Raw genomic sequence first — 12,739 nt, 5'->3', positions numbered from 1 at the left:
ATCCCGAATCTCGTGATTCACTTTGCATTTGAAGCATGTGCATGTCTAAGTTCTGTGGTTTGTTGGGGTTGACGCCAAGAAAACGTCTTAAACTAAGATTGTTACCCAATCTGGGGTCAATCGCTTGATCTCTGTAAAGTGAGTTGTGGCCATCTGGAATCATTGCCAAAACAATCAGACCTGTATTGCACTCAGAACTTGTGGTCAATTCTCAAAATTAAGAAAACAAATTGTCATGAAAAGTTTAAGAAATGCCTGTAATTCATTCGACAATTTGAAAACACTAAAGCAGAAATCTGTATAAAAAATCTTTTGTGTCATTTTGATCATGACTGCAACCAGGAAACCTTTTTTTGTTCAGGAGCTTTAAATAATAACAAATGCAGAAACTCCATAAAGGATGTGCTGTGATGCTGCGAAATCAGGGTTAGCTCGGGGATGCCCAACATGGCCCAGGGGTCATTCTTCAGCTCTTGGAGGGTTTTTTGCTGCCCCTGTGCTTGCATTTCTAGAATGCTGAACCCTGGAAAGATGGTCAGATTGTCATGTTGGGTGGCGACTTCTTGACCCACAACATGCAGAATCAATTGCGGAAACAAGTGTAAAAAGGATTTTATTTTAAATGAGGAACTAAAGGAGTAACGGGAACAGAAGACGATTGCGCAGGTAGCAAGATTCCAGAGTGAGATTCTGAGGAGGGAGACAGAGGGAGTATCTGGTGGAATAATTTGGAGATTTTGTGACAGGCGGGAGCTTACGGTTTTCTGGTAATGGTAATAGACACGGGGAGGGATTTGGTCAGGTCCGGGTGAGCTGAGGAGGTCCAGAAGGCACAGAAACTGTTTAATCCAGACATCATGTAGGAGCGGAGGCTGAGGAGGGCAGGTGAGTGGCTGAGAGCAGGCGGCCGGGGAGGAGGCAGTGTGATCAGGAGTGCAGGAGTCCGAGCTGGTGTGGAGGTGATGGAGTGTGGAGCGTAACCTGGAGGAGAGCAGGGTAGAGTCGTCAGGACTTGTCAGGAGGCAAGTTATCTAGCAATATACACACGATCTAGCAAAGTACACAGGATTGAGACAGGTTAGAGGCTGGAGTAATCATCCAGCGTGGTGTAGTGTCACACTGCTCCTTAAATCCCCCGGGCCTTGATGACAGGATCAGCTGCAGCTGGTAGCTCTCAGACACGCCCACCTGCAGACAAGGCTCAGAGAAAAACAGGGTTACAGGCAGGCAGCTCACCACCGACCATGGCACAGATATTTCCAATTTTACTTGTTTTAGACACATTTTGAGGAGTACAAATTTTAAAACTGACCATTAAAAAAATGTAATCACGTTTTTGTGGCTCACGAAGACCGTTATCTTGATGACTTTGGTCCTCATGTTAAAATGTTTGGGCACCCCTGGGTTAGAGCTTTTGATCTCGGACCATAAGTTGGTCAGCTACAGGTCTTCATCCAAATGATTTAGTTCAAAACCATCCAGTGGTTCAGGAGAACATTTGACTCAGAAGTTGATGTGTCCTCAGGCGCGTGGCTCATGGTAAACGGCCATGCCGTCCTGCAACACTTCATTCACTAAACCTGTGATGAGAGATAGTGACTAACAAGAACAGATGAGCGTAATTCCACCATCCCTCCCCTGTTCTCTGTCCAGCAGCAGCAGGTCTCACCCTTCAGACGCCACGCAGCGCCCTCAGACTCACCGTGTAATCAGGAAGATGAATCATGCTGATAGGCTGAGTGCATGTCCTCGGGGGACAAACGGCTCAAAGCAAATTGCTTGTCAAAAGGATCTGCAGGCTCCTGGAATGAGACATCAGTGTTTGACTGGCTGAAATGTTCTTAATTTTATTGATGAAAAATACAAATATGAACTTTTCTTCCCTATTTTTCTCTTTTTAAGTGAATAATCACTGTATTTTTCTATTTTAATGAGGAATTAATCTGAACAGATTTTGAAACTAGATAGCGGAGTTCCCAGGGCACCTGTCTGCTTGTAGCTGACATTTCTGCCTGACAGAAGCACTGAAATGTGAGCCAGCAGCAGATGTACTGACTGATCTCCTCAGACTCAAATGTCTTTAGAAATATAAATATCCATTATCCTCATGAAACTTTTTTCTGATTCTCCACTTCTCGATTTATTTCCTTCCAGCTTTTTTCGCCAAGCTTCTCTGTAAATCATTTGGATCTTTTTAAAAATCATTTCAGCATTTGGAGTTTAGTTTAAAGCAGCTGTATTAAATGAAGAAAAATAAGAATGTTTCCTTTCAAGAAGTCAGAATTTTGTGTTTTTCTTTGTATGTATGGTATTTAGCACATGATGCCTAAAACAGCATATTTTATGTTTAATATCATGCCATTTTAGAAATGTAGGGAAAATACACTGTAGGAAATGAAATTTTGAATTAATTTAAAAAAGTTATAACAACTGGTTCCACTAAACCTAACTGCTTAAATGTGGAGAGTAGTATATATTTACTTTTAACATAACAATGTATTTTACTTGTACTATTTAAACAACTAGGTTTAGTGAAACTAGTTGACATAACTTGATTTAGTTAATTCAGCATTTCTTTTCTTACAGTGTAGTGGCACCTCCAATAAAATGCAAACATCTGTCCAGTTTACAGACCCACAGCTTGATGTGACGGCTGGATGTCATCCCAACACTCTAAGCCAGACAAGCGCGGCCCGAGGTTGTCGTTGTGATTTTGTGTGGCCCCCCGATGAGGCAGATAGCTGAAGAATACTTTCTAACATTTTTTTCTTCCAATATGTACTAATATGCCTGTTTTTGACTATTTTGAAGAGAACAACTTTAAATATGAGCATAAAATAATTTTAGCATTTATTTTAATTTAAAAAATCCCATTTTTGTCACCTGTGACGTGAGAACTATGTTTATGTTTATTTATGTTTATGTTTATTCATTTAGCAGACGCTTTTATCCAAAGCGACGTACAATTTATAACCTACAGGGCATGTTGTGATCTGTGGGGGAAACCGGAGTACCCGTAGGAAACCCACGCATGCATGGGGAGAACACGCAACTCCACGCAGAAAGGCCGCAGCTGAGTTTCGAACCTGCAACCTTCGTGCTGCGAGGCAACAGTGCTAACCACTGCACCACCATGCAGCCCCAACTAATAACTTTTTGGCCCTTGTCTTGAAAAGTTATGGGCACCCCTGCTCTAAGCCTCTCCAATTGCACATACCTCTGCACCACTCTGCAACTGGGAGGGATCATCGTTCTTTGTAAGTTTGCTCAAGGTTGTCTTCAACATGACAGCACAGTCAAAGAGCAGGAGGTCCCTTTCATTTTTTTCATTTTAAACTAATAATTCTTTGATTTCGTTGTCATGTCACCTTCTCTTGTGGAAGATTTTCTAACAAGAACCTCACAAAACCAAGGTTAAAGTTTCATTCATACGTTCTAAATACCTTCAAATGTTAAATGCTTTGTGTTTAGGAGCCCAAATGAAAGGACAACTGAAGCTGCGAGAGGACAAACCATCAAAGATTCTTTTTCATTTGGCTTCTGTAAATACGTACAGCATGAAATGAAAAGTATTATTTTATATTTGTGAGTTGAGGTAAACCAACATTATTTATCAAACGAACCATTTTTGGCATACTTAGTATTGAAAATAGGCACAAATGTACTTTAAAATATGTTAAGATTCATTACTTTCAAAATGAGAACAGTATCTAGTTTAATAAAAGAAAAACATTCTTTCTTTTACAAATGTGCAAACTCAACATAGTTCTTCCAATATTTATAGAAAATTAATGAACGAAATAATCCAGCTACAATTAAATAAAGCAACATGATGTCTCAAAAAGTGGAAACGGTAAACACAACATGTCGTCAAACAAATTTTATAATCTTAGACTTCTATCTTTCTCCCATTTTTATATTATTATCTTTTAAATCATTCTGACATTTTTATGGTCAAGTGCCGTGTTATTAGAGGCGCTATAAAAAATAACTTCTTCTAGAAAACAGACATTTTTAATGCTAGGTATGTGCTAACGTACGTTTTCATATGCAGATTCCTTTATCAATTTTAATTTATCGTGTCAACATGTGTTCATTACCTTTATGGACAGAATTTCTAGGCGCAGCCGTGGTGTGGAGTGTGTTGGGTTTGGTGGCAGGAGAATCTCGTCTCTGCTTTTTGCGGATGATGTGGTCCTCCTAGCTTCATCCAGCTCTGACCTTCAGTTCTTGCTGGGTAGGTTCACGGCCGAGTGTGAAGCGGCTGGGATGAGGATCAGCACCTCCAAATCTGAGACCATGGTTCTCGACCGGAAAAGGGTGGCTTGCCAACTCCGGGTCGGGGGAGAGGTCCTACCTCAAGTGGAGGAGTTTAAGTATCTCGGGGTCTTGTTCACGAGTGAGGGTAGGAGGGATCGGGAGATCGACAGGCGGATCAGTTCAGCGTCTGCAGTGATGCGGACGCTGAGCCGATCTGTCGTGGTGAAGAGGGAGCTGAGCCAGAAAGCCAGGCTCTCGATTTACCGGTCGATCTACGTCCCAATCCTTACCTATGGTCATGAGCTTTGGGTAATGACCAAAAGAACGAGATCGTGGATACAAGCGGCCGAAATGAGTTTCCTCCGTAGGGTGGCCGGGCTCAGCTGTAGAGATAGGGTGAGGAGCTTGGACATTCGGGAGGGACTCGGAGTAGAACCGCTGCTCCTCCGGATCGAAAGGAGCCAGTTGAGGTGGTTTGGGCATCTGGTCAGGATGCCTCCTGGACGCCTCCCTGGGGAGGTGTTTCGGGCATGTCCTGCCAGCAGGAGGCCCCCGGGTCGACCCAGAACACGTTGGAGAGGTTACATCTCCAATCTGGTCCGGGAACGCCTTGGGGTCCTGCCGGAGGAGCTGGTGGAGGTGGCTGGGGAGAGGATGGTCTGGAGCTCCCTAGTTGGGATGCTGCCCCCGCGACCCGGGCCCGGATAAGTGGAGAAAGACAACGACGTGTTAACATGTGTTCATTTCCTCACTATAAATTACTGTTTCTAAAATCCCGCAGCGCCTGAAGGTAACAGTCTAGGAGAGCGCCAAGTGGTCACATTTCAGCCCATGCTGCGTGGGCTGGTAATATCCTCAGGTGCTTTTGCTGCTCCGGTGCACTTATAATCACATTTCCTCATAGTTTGCCGTGCCCTTGACTCATTGCTGGGCACAGCCGGGGTGGTCATTTATCAGAAACAATAGGGTGTATGTGTGTGTGTGTGTGTGTGGGGGGGGGGGGGGGGGGGCATGCTTCATCGAGACTTGACTCTTTCTTTATGTGTGTGTTTGGTTTAATGAACGGAGATGAACTCATACATCAAGGGAAAACAACAATCTAGCAGATGGGAAACTAAATAGCTCCCAATCAATACGAACGGAGGAAGAGGTCGTTCATAAAATCCTCCTCATTATAACAAATCACTTTATTACCCAGTGGGTTAAACAAGAGCCAAAGAAGAACTCCCAGTTGGACACTTGTTTTTATCTTTTCTTTAATAACATGAGTGGTGCTCAGTAACGTTTTCATTATTCTGATTTCCCTACATTTAGCTTCTGCCACCTAGTCATTTTCCAACTCCTATTGAAATTCTATTTTGGTAACAACACAAACCTCATGTGAGAGATGGAATTTACACTGTAAGAAATGATATGTTGAATTAACTTAATCAAGTTATGCCAACTGGTTCCACAGAATCTAGTTGTTTAAATACTGTAATGGTATGAAATGACTGTTTTCCACCAAAAGTCATTTCCCCATCTCCTCTGAAACAGAGATATGGCCTCAAGGTCTCATGCATTTACTTCTAAACTGCTTCTTTCCAGCCAAAGAGAAGAATGGAGAAAGGATTCTCTCCTTTTAATTAATCAAAGAACTCTATTTTTAATAAGCTAATCAAACAAAGTGTTAGTCGATAATAAGATGTGACCAATCTGTGAAATCAAAATATTAATTACTTTATTATAATCCTATAGAATATAATAAGTAATATGACTTTAAATGTTTCCACTAGGACTGATCTCACGTAGCGTTAAGAGATGACACATTGCTTTACTGATCCAATCAGAATGTGCCAGATCTGACGGAGGCGTGGTTTTGGTGGTGTTTGGTAAATCTGTCATCTTTTCATTCGACCATAAACCAAAACATCCGAAGTATAAAACTATGCCCACATCATCTTTAACGCCAGTTCAAAGCATTCTAGAGAAGTTGTTGGAGTGGCCAATCATCCACCTTAGTTACACCATACATTTAGTGTTGAAGTTAGACTAGTTTAATTTGTTTTAATAAAATCTTTAAACTTTTAAACTTCACTCTCTCTTCTGTTGTCTCTGAGTGAATACGAAGCTGTTTTCTAATCTCTGCATTAAAAAGTTCCAATCTTCTGGTTAACAGTACCCACAGATCCATAAGGTTGATTTCATATTTACTATGGAATCTTATGTCTTATGGTTCATTAAATAACATGTAATTTAAATCATTACAATATGGAGTAATGAACATTTACTTTTAACAAATAACAATGTCTTGACATTTAAGTAACTATGTTTGGTTGAACCAGTTGCCCTAACTTGGTTAAGTTATTACCCATTTCATTTTTACAGTGTATGAGCACAGCAGAAGGACTAATAAAGCTACAGGTTTTGACTGACAAAAGGTGTGTGGAACACGGGAGCATTTCTAACATGAAAAGTAGCTGCAGACGTTAATCCTTTGGCATGAGAAGGGAATTAAAAGGATACTTTGCTACTTTTTTGTATATTTAAATAAAGGATGTCACGATCAACATTTTAGGCTCCCAGTCCCTATCCAATCTTTTAACTTTAAATCCCAATCTGATATTTTGCCTTTACCGAAAATCATAAAGCTGAAATATATTTTTGGCAAGCAACTTCCTGTTTTGAGACCAAATGTAGAGTGTTATATTTTCGGTAGCTTTATTTTGCGGTGAATTGCTACTGTGAAGATGGACTCCAAAGTACGAAAAAGGAAAGGTCGCATTTGGTTACGGAGAGCACGAGGTGGGCTGCAACCAGTAACAGCAGCTCTCGCTTTGTTACTCTCTTGGCATTTGTTGCTCTTTCTTCTGTGCGTGTTTTAATTCCCTTAAGGTGGGCGCCGCTAATGCTAGCTCTCTTTAGCGGCTAACTTCTCTACGGGAAACGTCGCTTCTGCCTCCAGAATTACAGAGAAACGACTATGCAGCAGAATGAAGCTCTGGAGAGGGAACAGAGTCATAAACCATATCTACCCTTTGTGGTTATGGGAAGTGTCTGCTTTCTCCCCAATAAAATGGAAGAGCTCTCAGTGCTGACCCGGCTGCAGCGGGACTACTGACAGCCTGGTGTGTTCATTACCCAGACGTGGATGAACAAGCTCGTAGCAGACTCTTAGGTTTTCCTGGAAGCATTTAAAATCACACAAGCCGACAGGAGAGCGGAGCAATTTGTTAAGTGTCCCAGACATCTTGAGAAATGTAAATCGCTGTTTAATTCGTCATCAATCTGTGACTTCTTTGGAAAACCCGACCGTGAACAGGACGAGACTATCACACAGGAAAAGGAGCCCTCTATAGGAGTTTTCCACCTGGAAGTAGCATATGCTAACATGCTCATACTCTATTTCGGGAGATCGGCAAGACTCAATTATAATTGCCGATTTCGGATCACTGAAAAGAATGAAAATATCGGCCCGATACAATCCAAGGATCGGGACATCCCTAATTTAAATAATTTTCTTGATCCAGTATGTGCTAAAACAACCCTTTACAGGGTTATTAAAATGTCACTCAGACCCCGCCATCTACTGTGGCCAGAACACCACACTTGCAACTTCAGAGTTGCCGGTTCGGTCCCTGCTGGTGGAGGGAGCTGTGGAATGGGGTGGAGCTGACACGCCAGCGATGAAGTCTGCTTCCAGCGTGTTTTAGATCAGGAACACAGCTGATTTGTTTGATTTAGTGAAGAACCGCTCCTCTAAAAACTAATGGAGGCTGAGGAGTAATTTCAGCAGTTAGACTAAAGTGTTAAAAAGACAAACGCACAGTGAGGAGACAAGTTTCATTTTTGCTTTGACTACAGATAATTAAAAACGAACACTAGGGGGTGCTAAAATCAATTAAAACTGCTCCTTTTTATTTGATATTTCTCAACATTTTAGCAGTGCTTAAAATAAGCTCAATATGCAGTCCATCTGAAAAGTGTTAGAGTACAAATAATAACACAAGAGATATATGGAAGACGTTAAACAGCATCATTACCCTGGGCACTTTATGGAAGGGACAAGAAGCATTAATAATAGGAAGGAGATAGTAAATGGTTTTAATGAATTCTTTGTAAACATAGGGCCAAAACTGGCAGAAGAAATAAAGGTTGATGGAATAGAAAGGGACACTGGTGAAAATATTGAAAGGAATAGAAGCTCAATGTTTTTGAGAGCAGTGGAAGAGAAAGATCTATGACATAGTTAGAGGACTTAAGAACGAAACCAGCACATTGGAATGATATTGATATGGTAACAGTAAAAACAGTTATTGACTTATAATTCAATTTGTCATTTCATAAAGGGGGTTTTCCACAAGATATGAAAGTTGCTAAAGTTATTCCCATTTACAAAACCGGTGAAAGGCATCATTTTACAAACTACAGACCAGTGTCGATACTCTCCCAGTTCTCTAAGATACTGGAATAAACTGTTCATAAAAAGATTTGACAGTTTTTTGGAAAAATATGAATTACTGTCTGATAGCCAATTTGGGGTCAGAAGCAACAGATCAACAGCTTTGGCACTGATAGATTTAATGGAAAAGATAACGGACTGTATTGATAATAAGAGGTATGCACTCTCAGTTTTTTTTAATTACATAAAAAAGGCGTTCGATCCTGTTAATCATGAAATCCTATTAAAAAAATGGAAAGGTACGGGTTTAGGGGAATCGTTGGGGACTGGTTAAAAAGTTATGTAAGGAATAGGAAACAATATGTACAAATAAATGAATACAAATCTGATTTGATGGATATAGCTTGTGGAGTACCTCAAGGTTCAGTACTGGGACCAAAATTGTTTATTATGTACTTAAATGATATCTGCAGAGTATCAAAATTTTTAAAGTTTGTAATATTTGCAGATGACACAAATATTGTGTTCAGGTGTGGAATTGCCACAGGTCTTGGAGTTGATCACACAGGAATTAACAATATTAAAAAAGTGGTTTGATATAAATAAATTATCATTGAATCTAGATAAAAACAGCTTTATGTCATTTGGCAACCAAAAGAAAAACATCAAAATAGAAATTTGTGTGGATAATGTATATTTAGAAAGAGTAAATGAAATAAAATTTCTTGGTGTGACCATTGACCACAAGCTCTGTTGGAAGCCACACATTACTTATGTTCGGGGGAAATTGGCACGGGCCGTTGCCATCCTGGGGAAAGCAAAGAAGATGTTGGATCAGAAAGCCCTGCACATGTTATACTGTGCTTTAATTCTACCATGTATGAGTTACTGTGTAGAGGTCTGGGGAAACATACAAAAGCAACATACAGACGATAACTACAATACAGAAAAAGGCCATTAGAATAATTAATAATGTGGGGTACAGGGACCATACAAATGCACTCTTTGTCGAAATGCAAGCTATTAAATTCCAAGACTTGGTGAAGCTCAAAACAGCACCAGTAATGTATAAAGTAAGAAATAAAGTGCTTCCAAAAGAAATCTGTGTATTGTTAAAAGAAAGAGAAGGTGGGTATAACTTAAGAGGGAAATTGAAGTTAAAAATACAAAGTGCTAGAACAACTTTAAAAACTATGTCAATCGCAGTTGCAGGAGTTAAATTACGGAACAGTCTAACAGAAGAGATGAAAGAAAGTAAAAACATAAACCAGTTTAAAGTAAAATATAAAAACCTAATTTTAAATAAGTGTAAGAATGAAGAAAACAGGGATAACCCAGGACGGTGAATGTGGATGGTTATGCTGTTGTGCTTCTTTTTGGTGTTTTTTGGTTTGTTTGGTTTTTCTTTTTTCTTCATAACTGGTGAATCTGAAAATTTACACATTCTCTGTTTTCCATATGTTGTTTGTTTATTTTTTATATAATTTTTCCATTTGTTGTTTGTTTCATTTAAGATTGAAAGAAAATTAAATGAACAAGAGGTAAAACTTGGGGTAGGGACAAATAAGTAAATACTTCTGCCTACTCCTTTTCAAACAAATAATGAATTTTTTGTAAAAACAGAGTAAAAAATAAGTGTAATGTTTGCAGATATGTGCAACATGATTCTGTAAATACTGAGCGGTATGGCCAGGATAATAGCTGCTGTCTTGTGTGAATTTTCTGTTTTTATTCGCACTTTGCATAATCTTCCTGCTTTTTTAGGAATTGTGGTTTTATTCTTCCTGTAAGACGTGTGCATTTTTTAAATAGAAAAGGACTTTGTTGGCAGCTTGAATTGAAATAAATATTTTTAGACAGTTTTTTACCTATAAAAAATGAAAATTTTAACCACGAGCCAAAAATCTTCTAAAGTTAAATATCTATTGAAGTGCTGTCAGAGATGATATTTATTATTTTAGCTTTTATTTTTAAAGTGTTGGCCAGAGAAAACTAATTCATGTTTCTGTTTGCTACAAAATAAAGAGTATTTTGTCTTCTCGTCCTTTAAAACCACACGCAAGTGATTGATGGGTTCCATCAGTTTAATGACATAAAAGCCCAGGAGAGAAAACATGCTGCCGAGGAGCATAATTCAAAGTGAACACAGTTGAAAACATTAGTGGAAGATGAAAGTCTGCCTCTTTCATGCTCATCCTCATCAGAGAGGAGGAGGCCAGGTTATCCTCCACAAATGGTAATGATGAGATGCCTTCTGCAGGGATCACTCAATAATCAGTGTGGGAGTCGCCTGACCCTTTAACCTTTAACCGGCACAATGGGATTTGAGTCCAAAAATTCATTAAAAACAAATATGAATGATGTGAAAGATTGAAGAAGATTAGCTTTCTGCCTCTAGTTTCCTCTAACGTATAACAAGTCAGTATATCAAAAGCTGATTTATTATGGTTGCTGCCAGAAAATTATGACAAATATAAATTTTTCTTTGTAATTTTAACATATATATATATATATATATATATATATATATATATATGTATATATATATATATATATATATATATATATATATATATATATATATATATATATATATACTTGACAGGAAGTAATCTACGTCAATTGATAATCATTACCTATAACATATGTGGAAGACTGTCAAAAATTGTGCAATCCATCCATTTTCTGAACCAGCTGTTGTCCACGCAGGGTCGCAGTGGGCAATCAGGCGGGGTACACCCTGGACAGAGAGCCAGTCCATTCCAGGGCAATCCACAAAAAGTTAATTATAAGCACCTAAACTTGGTTCATTCTAAATTAAAATGGTCATATTCAATAGATGTATATGTTTTTAGTTCCTAATGCCATCACATTTTCTAAAATGCCAAGAGCTTGATCAGTTTCAATTGAATGTCAGGTTGTGTGATGCTGACATCTGCAGGACAGCGACAGAACTGCTCATTTTGTCATCTGTAAATGTATAAATGGATAATAATAATAATAATAATAATAATAATAATAACCATAGAGGTAAATGTTTAATTTCCATAAATTATCAACTAGATTTCAAAAACACACTGACAGTAAGAGCCTTGCAGAAAATAAAACAGTCTAAACATTTCTTCTGGCATTCATAAGCAAGATTAATTAATGAACCTTTAGAGACTGCAGATGTGGCGAATATGTGATGATTTGATGCATTTAATTTAATTAATGGATGTAATAAAAAAGAAAGATGCTGCACTTCTTAATGAAAAAGTCTGCTCTATCAGTAATTGTCTGTGAAAACCTGCCTGCTCTGGCCTTTTTGGTGACTTTTACATGTTTTTATGAAAAAACAAGAAAAATGCACAGATGGACAAAAACTCAATAAACTCATTGATTAATGATAAAACCTATTATTCACCTCGCTCTCATTGATCATTGACATTCAGTGCTTTATTTCAGCTGTAATTAAATATTATAAATAATAAGTGGTTTGTTTTGTTGCTTCTACAACAAATATTTTTAGTAGGAAAAACATCCCGATGTCGACCAGTTTACCAAGCGAAGGACTTTTACAGTGTGGCATTTAAAGAATGCTGACTCACACTTCCTGTTTCCTGTCCGTACAGGAAATGGTAGGGTTTAACCCCTGGCTGCCATGGCCACTCCACTCTCTTATCTCCAAGATACCATCTGGGGAGGATGAAAACTTCTGTAATTTAGCCGAGTTTGTTGTTTTTAAACAGTTCCAGTGTGGTTCACAGTTTTTCACATTAAAAGTAGAGCTTTTATTTTGACATTTGACTGTTTTATCTTTAAGATGATTGAAATCAAAGCAAGTCAGATGTTTCCATATCGTTGATGTGGGGGGAGCCAACTGAGTGGATTTTATCTTAAAGTGAGGCATCCGGTGTGCGTGCGAGTGCTTTTAGCTTTTTTAAAGTTGCAAAGCAAACTCTTATTTCTTAAATAATGCTCCAGTCTGCCCACCAGAAACATTTCAGTCACTCTATTTCTTGTTGAAATCGCCTTTTCTGATTCAGATTCTCTATTTACATACATACTGACATACATACCCCATATATATATATATATATATATATATATATATAT

The sequence above is a fragment of the Nothobranchius furzeri genome, chromosome 2 (genome assembly GCF_043380555.1).
Source record: "Nothobranchius furzeri strain GRZ-AD chromosome 2, NfurGRZ-RIMD1, whole genome shotgun sequence".
In the NCBI taxonomy this organism is placed as follows: Eukaryota; Metazoa; Chordata; class Actinopteri; order Cyprinodontiformes; family Nothobranchiidae; genus Nothobranchius; species Nothobranchius furzeri.
The sequence above is the reverse complement of the archived record's forward strand: the minus strand, read 5'-3'. Positions refer to the sequence as shown.